At 42.1% G+C, this 12628-nt stretch overlaps 1 pseudogene; it reads left to right on the top strand.

The window, feature by feature from the left end:
- Positions 1 to 3170: 3170 nt before the first annotated feature.
- LOC123391870 lies at positions 3171 to 6192 on the top strand (annotated as a pseudogene).
- Positions 6193 to 12628: the final 6436 nt, after the last annotated feature.

Raw genomic sequence — 12628 nt, 5'->3', positions numbered from 1 at the left:
TGATCTCATTGATATGTGGAATTTAAGAAACAAAACAGAGGATCATAGGGGAAGAGAGGAAAAAAATAAAACAAGACAAAACCAGAGAGAGAGACAAACCATAAGAGACTCTTAAGCATAGGAAACAAATTGAGGGTTGCTGGAGGGGAGGGTGTGGGGGATGGGGTAACTGACTGATGGACATTAAGGAGGGTGTGTGATGTAATGAGCACTGGGTATTATCTAAGACTGATGTATCACTGACCTCTACTTCTGAAACCAATAATACATTATATGTTAACTGAATTTAAATAAAAATAAGTAAATTTAAAACCTTGTTCTCTTTCCTTAGGCTTTTTTGAATAGTAAATAGTGGAGACCAGAATATGTCACCCCCAAATATTCCTCTTTAACATAAAAATTATTTCAAACTTAAGGCAATTAAGAAGGAGCAAACTCTTCTCTCTGATTGCCCTCTTTCTGCTTACAAGCAGGATATAAATTCTCCTTTTTCTGGAGGCAGACTTCAGCTCAAGGACAATAAACAAGGAATTTACAAACAAACTACTCCATCCCATCTATTTACCTTCCGCCCATCTATTTACCTTCCCTCAGTTTGCCACCCTTGGAAGCCTAAAACTACTTTCCTTTGTCCTGTGATTTCTCTATAAATGTATTGTTTTTTGATGAAGATGCTACATAAGCCAGAGTTCTAAGCCACTACTTTGAATTACTCTTCAAGTTTCTCCCATGTGATGAACTGCACTGTATTAAATAGTTTTTCTCTCATTAATCTGTCTCTTTGTTAAAGAGCCCAGCTGAAAACCTAAGATGAGTAAAGTTTTGCCTTCTCTATGTAAAGAAGCAGGTCACCTGATGAATGTTTTTTTCTTCACTCTGGCAATTCATATGCTGCAACTAATCACAATGTGTTGGTATCTGGAATTCGGGCCTTTGGGAGGTAATTAAGTCATGAGGGTGGAACCTTTGGCCAGAGAGCTGGCTCTCATCCTCTGCCATGTAAGGATAGATACAAAAAGTCAGCAATCTAGATTAGATGACCCTTGCCAGAACCCAACTCTGCCAGCCTCCAGAAATATGAGAAATAAATTTCTTTTTTTTGCTTAAGACTTTATTTATTTATTTGACAGAGAAAGAGACAGCAAGAGAGGGAACACAAGCAGGGGGAGTGGGAGTGGGAGCAAGAGAAGCAGGCTCCCTGCTGAGCAGAGAGCCTGATGTGGGGCTTGATCCCAGGACCCTGGGATCATGACCTAAGCTGAAGGCAGAGGCTTTAACCCACTGAGCCACCCAGGTGCCCCAGGTTTGCAAATATTTAAGGTTTGATTTTTATAGATCAAACCAAGGACCAGAAAATGTGTCTTCAGGGGTACCTGGGTGGCTTAGTTGGTTAAGCATCTGACTCTTGATTTCGGCTCAGGTCATGCTCTCAAGGTAAGGTCATGAGATCAAACTCCATGTCAGGCTCTGCACTCAGCATGGAGTCTGCTTGAGATTCTCTTGCTCCCTCTCCCTCTGCTCCTCCCCCCACTTGCACTCACTCTATCTAAGTAAATAAAATCTTCTTTTTTTTTTTTTAAGTTGTTTCAGCAGGTCATGGGTCCATGGGCTACCAAAGAAAAAACAGGCTTCCCTGGCTCTTAATGCCACTCCCTGTATATACAGCATCCCTTTCCCTTTCAGTGTCTTTAGAGAGAGCACTGTGAATGAGGTGGGCAAAGTTCCTGTGAGGGTAAATGAAAGATTCAGAAACTCCAGGGCCACCTTGTCATCTAGGCCAGTGGTGAGGACCTGAGGTGATTTGACGATATCTTTGTTCTTGACACAAAGAACACCTCTTTGTTCTAAATGCACCCCTTTTTACCCTGTGTGGGGTTTGGTTTTGTTTCTCTCTTTCTCTTTTGTTTTCTTTTTTTATTACTTTGATATTTATTCAAAAAATCATTATTGAGTGCCTATTGTATATGAAGCACTGTGGCTGTCAGGAATTAAATGGTAAAAGTCAGAACATAGCCCCTACTTCCCATGGAGTTGTCAGTGATTCTCCATGATCAATAACAACAATAATCATTAATACATATAGAATCATTACTATGTGCCAGGTCTTGCTGTCAGCACTGTACATTTGTTATTTAATTCAAACAACTAGAAATGTATTATTGTCACCATTTTATAGATGAGGAAGCCAAGGCACAAAAAGTCAGAAATTTGCCCACAAATTTAGATCAAACCAAGGACCACAGCAGTGGAGCTTGTATCCTACTTGTCACCACTTTACTGTCTTTATTGTCCTATCCAAGGAGATGTCACCTGAGGTGTTTTACTAATCCATTGATTTATTCACTCATCCACTCACCACACTGTTATTAAACATCTTTGATGTGCCTGGGATACAGCTGTGGTTTTAGACAAAGAATTAAGAACAGTCCCTCTCATTGAGTAGATCACAGTTTACTAAGAAGGATCCATAACACGTAATTCCAGCACAACCTGTTAGGTACAAAAGCAGGGCTACATACCAAGTGAAATGGAAACAAAGAAGTGGAAGTGACTCACTTTTGCATGTGATTGCTGAGAAAGACTTCACAGAAGGGAAAATCTTTTAACAGTAGTCTTGAAGGCTTAATAGCAACTCATTAGTTAAAAGTAATAGAGAGTATAATCCAAAGAAAGGAGAGAACATAATGAGAGGCCCAGAGTCATGCCCATGCCAGGTGTGTGGGCGATGATGATATATGTGGGTGGTGGGAAGTAGCAGGACTTAAGGATCAGATGTTGAGTTGGGACCCCATCACTCATGCTGTAGCCACCGCCCAGCTGACACCACTGCCACTGAGCCAGGGATGGCTGTGCCTCCCTTAAATGCTCATCCTGGCAAATCTGCCAGGGATGTCTTCCCCAAGAGCTATGGATATGACTTCATAAAATGTGATTTGGGAACAAAATCCTAGGGTTATCAGCTCAGGTCATGATCTCAGGATTCTGGGATGGAAACTGGCGTCAGGCTCCTTGCTCACAGGGAGTCTCCTTCTCCCTCTCCCTCTGACCCTCACCATCTGTTCATGCTCTCTCTCTCTTTCTGTAATAAAATCTTAAAAGAAGAAAGGAGGGAAGGAAAGAAAGAGGAAGGAAGGAAGGGGAGGGTAAGAAGGAAGGAAGAAAGGAAAACAAAATCTGAGAATAAACTGGAATGTGCAAACTTAAGTTCATCCAACACTGAAACCAACCACCAAAGTGAGGGTTAGCCTGGAAACCAAGTAGATGCACCAAACATGGTCTGATGTCTATGGAGAAATGAAACACTGTGAACATACGAGGTGTGGAGATCTTTGTGGAAGGTCAGCTTGCATGTGGACTGAAGCTGACCTTTGATTCATCCTCTCATGGGGGACAGGGGCAGGTTGCCAGGGAGAGAGTGGCAGCGAAGGGGTGGGATGATAAAATCAGGACAGGACATAAGCGAGAGTACATCAGTCTGGATGTGGATTTCTACATGGCTGGGCCTTCAGTCTGGCATGTTCAGGTGCTGGGTCAAGAAGACTGGCTGGCTGGCTAGCTCCCGGATGAATCCTGAGACCACAAAGTCTGGGGGGTACCCAGAGCAACTTTGCGGTTGGCTGCAAGACTGATGAATTGCAGCTTCGCACTAACGTAAATGGCAGGATAGAGTGTAGTGGCTTCATTTATCAGAAGGTGAACAAGAAGTTGGAGACCAGGGGCGCCTGGGTGGCTCAGTGGGTTAAGCCGCTCCCTTCAGCTCGGGTCATGATCTCAGGGTCCTGGGATCGAGTCCCACATCGGACTCTCTGCTCAGCAGGGACCCTTCTTCCCTCTCTCTCTCTCTCTGCCTGCCTCTCCATCTACTTGTGATTTCTCTCTGTCAAATAAATAAATAAAATCTTAAAAAAAAAAAAAAAAAGAAGTTGGAGACCAATGTCATTCTGGTCTAGACAGCAAGTAACACTTGTTGGACCTGATGCCCTTTTTCCCGACTAATGTGAACAACTCCGTTCTGATGGGTTTAGGATACACTCAGATCCTAAAGCCAGGGGTGTTAGACTGACACTGTGAGCTCTGCTGGATGGCAAGAATGTCAACACTGGTGGCCACAAGCATAATTGAATACTGTACAATTGTTTAATTTTAAACTATTTTGCAGCATAGCTACCTTCAGAATTTAGGTACCTTTGTCTGGGATGCTGCATTGCTAAATATCATCTTGGACCTCCACACTAAAGATGATTCTGCTTGGGGCGCCTGGGTGGCTCAGTGGGTTAAGCCTCTGCCTTCGGCTCAGGTCATGATCTCAGGGTGCTGGGATCGAGCGGGGAGTCTGCTTCCCTTCCCTCTCTCTCTCTGCCTGTTTCTCTGCCTACTTGTGATCTCTGTCTGTCAAATAAATAAATAAAACCTTTAAAAAAAAAAAAAAAAGATCTCCTTTATTTATCTGAGATAGAGAGAGAGCACACACAAGTGGGGGGCAAGTGAGGGACCAGCAGAGGGAGAGGGAGAAGCAGACTCCTGGCTGAGCAAGGAGCCCGATGCAGGGCTAGATCCCAGGACCCATGGACCCAGGACCCTAGGATCATGACCTGAGCTGAAGGCAGATGCTTAACCCACTGAGCCACCCAGGCATCCCTTAAAGAGACTTTAGACAGATTTTCATGACCTGTTTCCACCCCATTCCATACCTCTTTGACACCACATAATCTGCAGTGCACAGTAGCTGTTTTTTTATGTGTCATTGAGAAGATGGATGTGATGAAACCAGTAATTCAACTTAATTCCCTTAATTCCCTTTCATGTTGTGTTTTTTGTTTTTTTGGTTTGTGGTGGTTTTTTTGTTGTTTTTTTTTTTTTTTTGCACTTGCGCCAGATGAAAGAGCTTCTAAGAGTTCTAGCTGCAAGCAGGAACAGTCTCTGTGACTGTAATCACTTTGTGACATCATTCGAATCTAAATTGGATTTCTATTTATATTCTTACCATTTGGTTTATTTTTTAGTAGTTTAATGAGTACATTTTAGAGTCTGATATTTCGTGTGGAATTAGATCCTTCCTTTCCAATGCTATAATTAACATAAAGTAAAATTTGGATAAAATACTAAAGCCTAAAAAAAAAAAAGTTGCATTGGAAACAAAGGGTGACTTGACCATACTCAAAGGGGTTTCAGCTAGGGCTTAATGCATACAGTTCTGTATTTTTATTTAAGATTTTTTAAAAATAATTATTTATTTGACAGAGATCACAAGTAGGCAGAGAGGCAGGCAGAGAGAGAGGAGGAAGCAGGCTCCCCACTGAACAGTGAGCCCAATGTGGGGCTCCATCCCAGGACCCTGAGATCATGACCTGAGCTGAAGGCAGAGGCTTTAACCCACTGAGCCACCCAGGAGCCATATTTTAAAGAATCTCTCCACCATTTTTTAAAAAAAGATCTTATTTATGTATTTGAGAGTGACAGAGAGCAGGAGCAGAGGGAGAGGGAGATGAAGACTCCCGGCTGAACAGGGAGCTTGGGGGGTAGGGTTCATCCCAGGACCCTGAGATCAGGACACGCAAGCTGAAGGCAGACACTTAACTGACTGAGCCACCCAAGTTTCCCTCTGGAGCCATTGTGAAAGACATCAAGGCTAGAAGATCCTGAGGAAAGGAAGAACAAGTTGGTAACTATTGTAGCCATCTAAACATTATTTCAGTTATGGAACAGGATTAATTCAGTTAATTCTCATAACCCACATAGTGACCATATGCCACTTACAGATGAGGAAATCAATGAATAGAGAGGTAGGTTAACTTGCCAACAGCCAGTAAGCTGAGTCAGGTTTCAAACCCAGGCAACTGGTTTATTTGTTTGTTTGTTTGTTTTAATTAAGATTTTAGTTATTTATTTAAGAGAGAGAGAGCATCAGCAGGGGATCGGCAAAGGGAGAGGGACAAGCAGACTCCCCGCTGAAAAGGGAGCCTGACACAGGGCTGGATCCTAGGACACCGAGATCATGACTTGAGCCCAAGGCAGATGGAGCCCAAGCCACCCAGGGGCTCCTGGGCAGTCAGCTTTTTGAGAAGCTTTGGGAATAAAGATGGAGTGCTACTGGAGGTGGGCTAGGGGATGAGGGATATTATGGAGCAAACTTTCTTACAAATCCTTTTAAACATCTCTCTCTCTTTGCAGTGTCGACACTTTGCCCGTTAATCTCTGCTCTAAGGGAGCAGTCACACTGCTTTTCTTGAGAACTTCCTCCTTCTCCAGCCTGGCTGTGTATGTATATTCCACTTAGCTCTGAAAGAGAATGTGATCCTACCAGTATAGCACCCTCATAGGCTAAGTGAAATCTCCTCCAGATCTGATTGATTTTTGCTGGAGATACTCAAACCCTGCTTTCAATTCCAGGGAAGGTGATGAGAGAAGTCTGGGAACTCAATGGTAATAAGACCATTAAGACATTGGATTTGGGGGCCCCGGAGTGGCTCAGTCCTTGAGTATCGGCCTTCTGCGCAGGTCATGACCCCAGAGTCCTGGAATCAAGCCCCGCATTGGGCTCCCTGCTCAGCAGGAGGTCTGCTTTTCCCTCTCCCACTCTCCCTGCTTGTGTTCCCTCTCTTGTGGTGTCTCTCTCTGTCAAATAAGTAAATAAATTCTTTAAAAAAAAAAAAAAGAAGTTGGATTTGATTTCAAGTTTGTTTTGTTTGTGGTGCCTCGGGGATATTTAAGCGAAGATGAGTAAAGAAACCACAGCAATGGAAGTCAGAGGTTTGAAGATTTTCTTTGGAAAGCACTTACTAAAAAAAGAAAGAGAAAGAAAGAAAATGGTTATTAAGTGTTTGGTTTCAGACAATTAACAAGAATGTTCAAATACTATCTGCCTGGTCATGACTCCTTTTGAGAAGGCAGCCCTTGTACACAGCTAGATTTTTTTTCTAAATACTTTGAAAAGGAAACTAAACCTGTGTATCAGTGGCCAAGTTCTCAAAGCCTATTTCTCTTAATGTAGTTTTTTCTGAAAATAGTTTATGATACAGGTTCTAAAATTCATAATTTCTTCAAGTTTAAAGAACCACATAGGGATATATGTCAAAATATTTGTGCAAAAAATTTTGATAACAACATGTATGTAGAGGTTGTAATTTTTACTTTTATTTTTCCTAATAAAGAAAAACTGCATGTTGACTACAGAGAATATAAAATGCAGAAGATAAAAAAATTCATCTTACCATCATATATAAGCATTATGAACATTTACACATATTTCCTCCCATCTTACTTCCCTCTTTTTCTTTCTCTTATTCTATAATTATAATGATTCTGGTGTTCCATTTCAAACATAGCTATTTTTTCCTCATGGTATATAAACTGCTCTTAAAATATATATATTTGTGGGGCACCTGGGTGGCTCAGTGGGTTAAAGCCTCTGCCTTCAGCTCAGGTCATGGTCCCAGGGTCCTGGGATTGAGCCCCACATCGGTTCTCTGCTCAACGGGAAGCCTGCTTCCTCTTCTCTCTCTCTCTGCCTGCCTCTCTGACTATTTGTGATCTCTGTCTGTCAAATGAATAAATAAAATCTTAAAAAAAAAAAAAATATATATATATATGTGTGTGTGTGTGTGTGTGTGTGCATGTTTGTGTGTGTGTGTGTATAAGCAAGCAGGGCTTAGCTTCTGCTACAAGAGATTAATGAAGACTTGGTGGACATGGAGATATATCTTCAGGGTTTCAATAGCAGATGAAAGAGCAGAGTATTTGAAGTAAAAGAAATAGTGTGAGCCAAAGCACAGACCCTTAAGATGCCCAGGAATAATAAGAATTGCATTCTTGGTCAGGTGCCTGGTTGGTTAAATTGGAAGAGCATGTGACTCTTGATCTCGAGGTCGAAGTTCAAATCCCATGCTGAATATATAGATTATTAAAAATAAATAAACTTAGAAAAAAAAAAGAATTGCATTCTTGGTAATAAGGCTTTAAAAGTAACTGATTTGCTTGATCCCAGGACCCTGAGATCATGACCCAAGATGAAGGCAGAGGCTTAACCCACTGAGCCACCCAGGTGCCCCCTTTGCCATATTTTAAGTGTTGAGAGGATTTATTACACACACACACACACACACACACACACATATTTGTTGGGGTGGCTTGCTGGCTCAGTGGGGAGAGCATGTGACTCTTAATCTCAGGGTTAGAGGTTTAAGCCCCATGTTGGGTGTAGAGATTAATTAAGAATAAAATCTTTAAAACTATATACATTTGTTTTTTAAATGGTAAAAATAATTCATTCTCACTGTTTAAAAAAAAAAGTCATACAATACAAAAAATACATAGAATCAAAAACATAAGTCTCCCTGCCTTTTCCCAGACTTATTCTCCAAGGTACCTCCAGTGACGGTTTGATTAAATCCTCAAGTTTTTACAAAAGCAATTCTTGGGGATATTTTTTTCCCTCATACCTGTAGTCTAGATCAACATAAGCATGTTTTCCCTAAAGTGTTGTTAATGATTACTTGTCTGTTTTTTGGATTACTTTTTCTACCCTGTTTTTAATGATTATATATGACGCAATGTTGCTAAAACACTGGAATGTTTGGTGTGAATGAGCTGGAGGAAGATTTTATACCAAGAGTAGCATAAAACGGAATATAGACATTCCTGGAATAGAGGCTAATTATGGTTTAGATTCTCATCTTTCTTCACCTTTCTTAAAAATAAATTTTTTATTATGGGGTCATTTTACATCTACAGAAAGATACAAAGATAGCCCAGATGGTTCCTGTATACACTTGGCCCAGCTTTCCCCAATGTTAGTATCTTGTATAACCATGGTGTTATGTTTGCCCAAGCTAAGAAATTAACACTGGAACAACACTATTAACTACAGACTCCATTTGGGTTTTGTTAGTTTTCCCATTAATATCTTTTTTCTTTTTTTTTTTAAGATTTTATTTATTTATTTGACAGAGACAGAAATCACAAGTAGGCAGAGAGTCAGGCAGAGGGGGGGCGGGAGGGAAGCAGACTCCCTGCTGAGCAGAGAGCCCCATGCAGGGCTCAATCCCAGGACCCTGAGATCATGACCCAAGCCGAAGGCACCGGCCCAATCCACTGAGCACCCCATCATTTTTCTTTAAAAAGAAAAAAAAACAGATTTTATTTACTTATTTGACAGAGACACAGCCAGAAAGGGAGCACAAGAAGGGGGAGTGGGAGAGGGAGAAGCAGGCTTCCCATGAAGCAGGAAGCTCAATGCCAGGCTAGATCCCAGGATCCCGGGATCACGACCAAGGCGAAGGCAGACGCCTAACAACTGAGCCACCGTGGCAACCCTTAATATCCTTTTTCTGCTCCAGGATCCAATTCAGAATACCTCACTTCATCTAATCACTTCATCTTTTTAATCCCATTGTTTCAGGCTCCCCGGGAAAGTTTGTGGGAAGGAAAAGGGTTTTGAGAAGAGCACACCCGGCCACGTTTGAGATCATGTTAGCAAAGTGAGGCTGTTAATTATTGGGGGTTTTGAGATTCTTGGTGGATGTTATTTTACTTAGTCATCCTGCCTCCTTCAGGCACAAGTGTTTGAGGGGTAGCTGTACCAAATGTCATCCGTGAGTAGAGGTCCTCAAGGCATCATCTGAGAGATGTCAGACATGAGTCTCAAAAAAAGGCTCAAAAAAAGGCTCCTCCTCCAGCAACCTTCTCGTGAAAATTAGAGCTACAGGGATTTGCTCACCACTCTGGACCACAGGTGCCTCCGTATGTCTTTACTAAAAGTGCGGATCATCTTCTTATTAATTTATCAGGTCAATTTCTTCGGCGGGTTGTCATGTAAGCTGATATAAGGGAACAAGCTTGGGTGGGTATGTAAAGGAAATACTGGAGGACCAGCTTGGGAAAAACTCGGAACACATTCCGCTTATGCTGTTGAAGGAAATCAGAGTATACTCGTTGGAACTGGATCCTCCAGGTGTGTATATGAGATAGCTGGAAGGCAGGAAGTTTGGAGAGGAGGAAAGGTGCGTGTTTAATGGAGGAGATAAATTCTGTGAGAGGTGATAGGAAAAAACAAATCTAGCCTTCTTTATACCTTTCCCTCGGCTGAGTCAGTGCTCTACTAACACAGTGCCCACAACCCCCACAACTGTTACGGGTGTTCAGCTATTTTATACCCATACAGTCATATCAGTGCTGAAGGGATAAAAATACTTCCAATTCAGGGGGTAAGGTCTCTGCTCCCCTGAGCCCTCATGTACCTTTTCACCTCCCTGGCTGCCCAGCTTCTGCCCTGAGAGCCCTGCGGGAAGTTGTTCAAGTCCCTGGCACTACAGGAGAATCCTGCCCAATCGGCCAGGGCTCCATATCATTTCTGATGACTGTGCCAAAGTGAGCAAATATTTGTGCATGGTTCCTGCTGATAAAGACCATGACCCTGGGGCGCCTGGGTGGCTCAGTGGGTTAAAGCCTCTGCCTTCAGCTCAGGTCATCATCTCCGGGTTCTGGGATCAAGCCGCATGTCAGGCTTTCCCCTCGGTAGGGAGCCTGCTTCCTCCTCTCTCTCTGCCTGCCTCTCTGCCCGCTTGTGATCTCTGTCTGTCAAATAAATAAGTAAAATATTTTTTAAAAAGACCATGACCCAGATCCTTTGCCATATATTTTTTTAAGATTTTATTTATTTATTTGACGGACAGAGATCACAAATAGGCAGAGAGGCAGGAGGGGGTGGGCAGGAGAAGCAGGCTTCCTGCTGAGCAGAGTGCCCAGTGTGGGGCTTGATTCCAGGACCCTGAGGTCATGACCCAAGCTGAAGGCAGAGGCTTAACCCACTGAGCCACCCAGGTGCCCCCTTTGCCATATTTTAAGTGTTGAGAGGTTTCCGACTATCAGGGATTTCCAGACTCAGGCCAGCTTTCTGCAATACAGGCAGAATTCCTCCACCAGTTCATCTTAACTTTAAAAAACAAAAACAAAAACAAAACCTGGTAAAACATACATAACAAAATTTGCCACTTAATCATTTTTTAAAAGATTTTATTTATTTATTTGACACAGAGAGCGAGAGCATGAGAGAGTATAAGCAGGGGAGCAGCAGAGGCAGAGGGAGAAGCAGACTCCCCACTGAGCAAGGAGCCTGCTTCAGGGCTCCATCCAAGGACCCTGAGGTCATGACCAAAGCCAAAGGCAGATGCATAACCAATTGAGCAACCCAGGAGCCCCCATTTAGTCATTTTTCAATGTACAGTCCAGTGGCATTAAGTTATTTTTAAAGCCTTATTACCAAGAATGCAATTCTTTTTTTTTTTCTAAGTTTATTTATTTTTAATAATCTCTATATTCAGCATGGGATTTGAACTTCACCTCGAGATCAAGAGTCACATGCTCTTCCAATTTAACCAACCAGGCACCTGACCAAGAATGCAATTCTTATTATTCCTAGGCATCTTAAGAGTCTGTGCTTTGGCTCACACTATTTCTTTTACTTCAAATATTCTGCTCTTTCATCTGCTATTGAAACCCTGAATATATATCTCCATGTCCACCAAGTCTTCATTAATCTCTTGTAGCAGAAACTAAGTCCTGCTTGCTCTAAACCTTTTTTTTTTCCCCCAGCCAGGAGCCCCCATAGCACTTGTCTTTTACAGTGGTTTTTTATTTTTTTGTTTTTTATAGATATTAAGTACATACCCTCCCCAATGTCCATAACCCAACCACCCTCTCCCTACCCCCCTAGTCCCAGCAACCCTCAATTTGTTTTGTGAGATTAAGAGTCTCTTATGGTTTGTCTCCCTCCCAATCCCATCTTGTTTCATTTTTTCCTTCTCTACCCCCAAACCCCTCAAGTTGCCTCTCAAATTCTTCGTATCAGGGAGATCATATGATTATAATCTTTCTCTGATTGACTTATTTCACTCAGCATAATATCCTCTAGTTCCATCCATGTTGTTGCAAAAGGCAAGATTTCATTTCTTTTGATGGCTGCATAGTATACTCACACACACACACACACACACACACACACATCATATCTTCTTTATCCATTCATCTGTTGATGGACATCTAGGTTCTTTCCATAGTTTGGCTATTGTGGACATTGCTGCTATAAACATTCGGGTGCACGTGCCCCTTCAGATCACTACATTTGGTAATTCAGGTAAATACCCAGTAGTGCAATTGCTGGGTCATAAAGTAGCTCTATTTTCAACTTTTTGAGGAATCTTCATGCTGTTTTCCACAGTAGTTTCAACGGCCTGCATTCCCACCAATAGTGTAGGAGGGGTCTGCTTTCTCTGCATCCTCACCAGCATCTGTCATTTCCTGACTTGTTAATTTTAGCCATTCTGACTGGTGTGAGGTGGTATCTCATTGTGGTTTTGATTTGTATTTCCCTGATACTGAGTGATGTGGAGCACGTTTTCATGCATCTTTTGGCCATCTGGATGTCTTCTTTGTAGAAACGTCTGTTCATGTCCTCTGCCCATTTCTTGATTGGATTATTTGTTCTTTGGGTGTTGAGTTTGTTAAGTTCTTCATAGATTGTGGATACTAGCCATTTACCTGATATGTCATTTGCAAATATCTTTTCCCATTCTGTCAGTTGTCTTTTTGGCTTTGTTGACTGTTTCCTTCGCTGTGCAAAAGCTTTTGATCT

This window comes from Mustela putorius, unplaced genomic scaffold, assembly GCF_011764305.1.
Source record: "Mustela putorius furo isolate JIRA1106 unplaced genomic scaffold, ASM1176430v1.1 tig00000382_pilon_pilon_pilon, whole genome shotgun sequence".
NCBI classification, from domain to species: domain Eukaryota; kingdom Metazoa; phylum Chordata; class Mammalia; order Carnivora; family Mustelidae; genus Mustela; species Mustela putorius.
The sequence above is the reverse complement of the archived record's forward strand: the minus strand, read 5'-3'. Positions and strand labels throughout refer to the sequence as shown.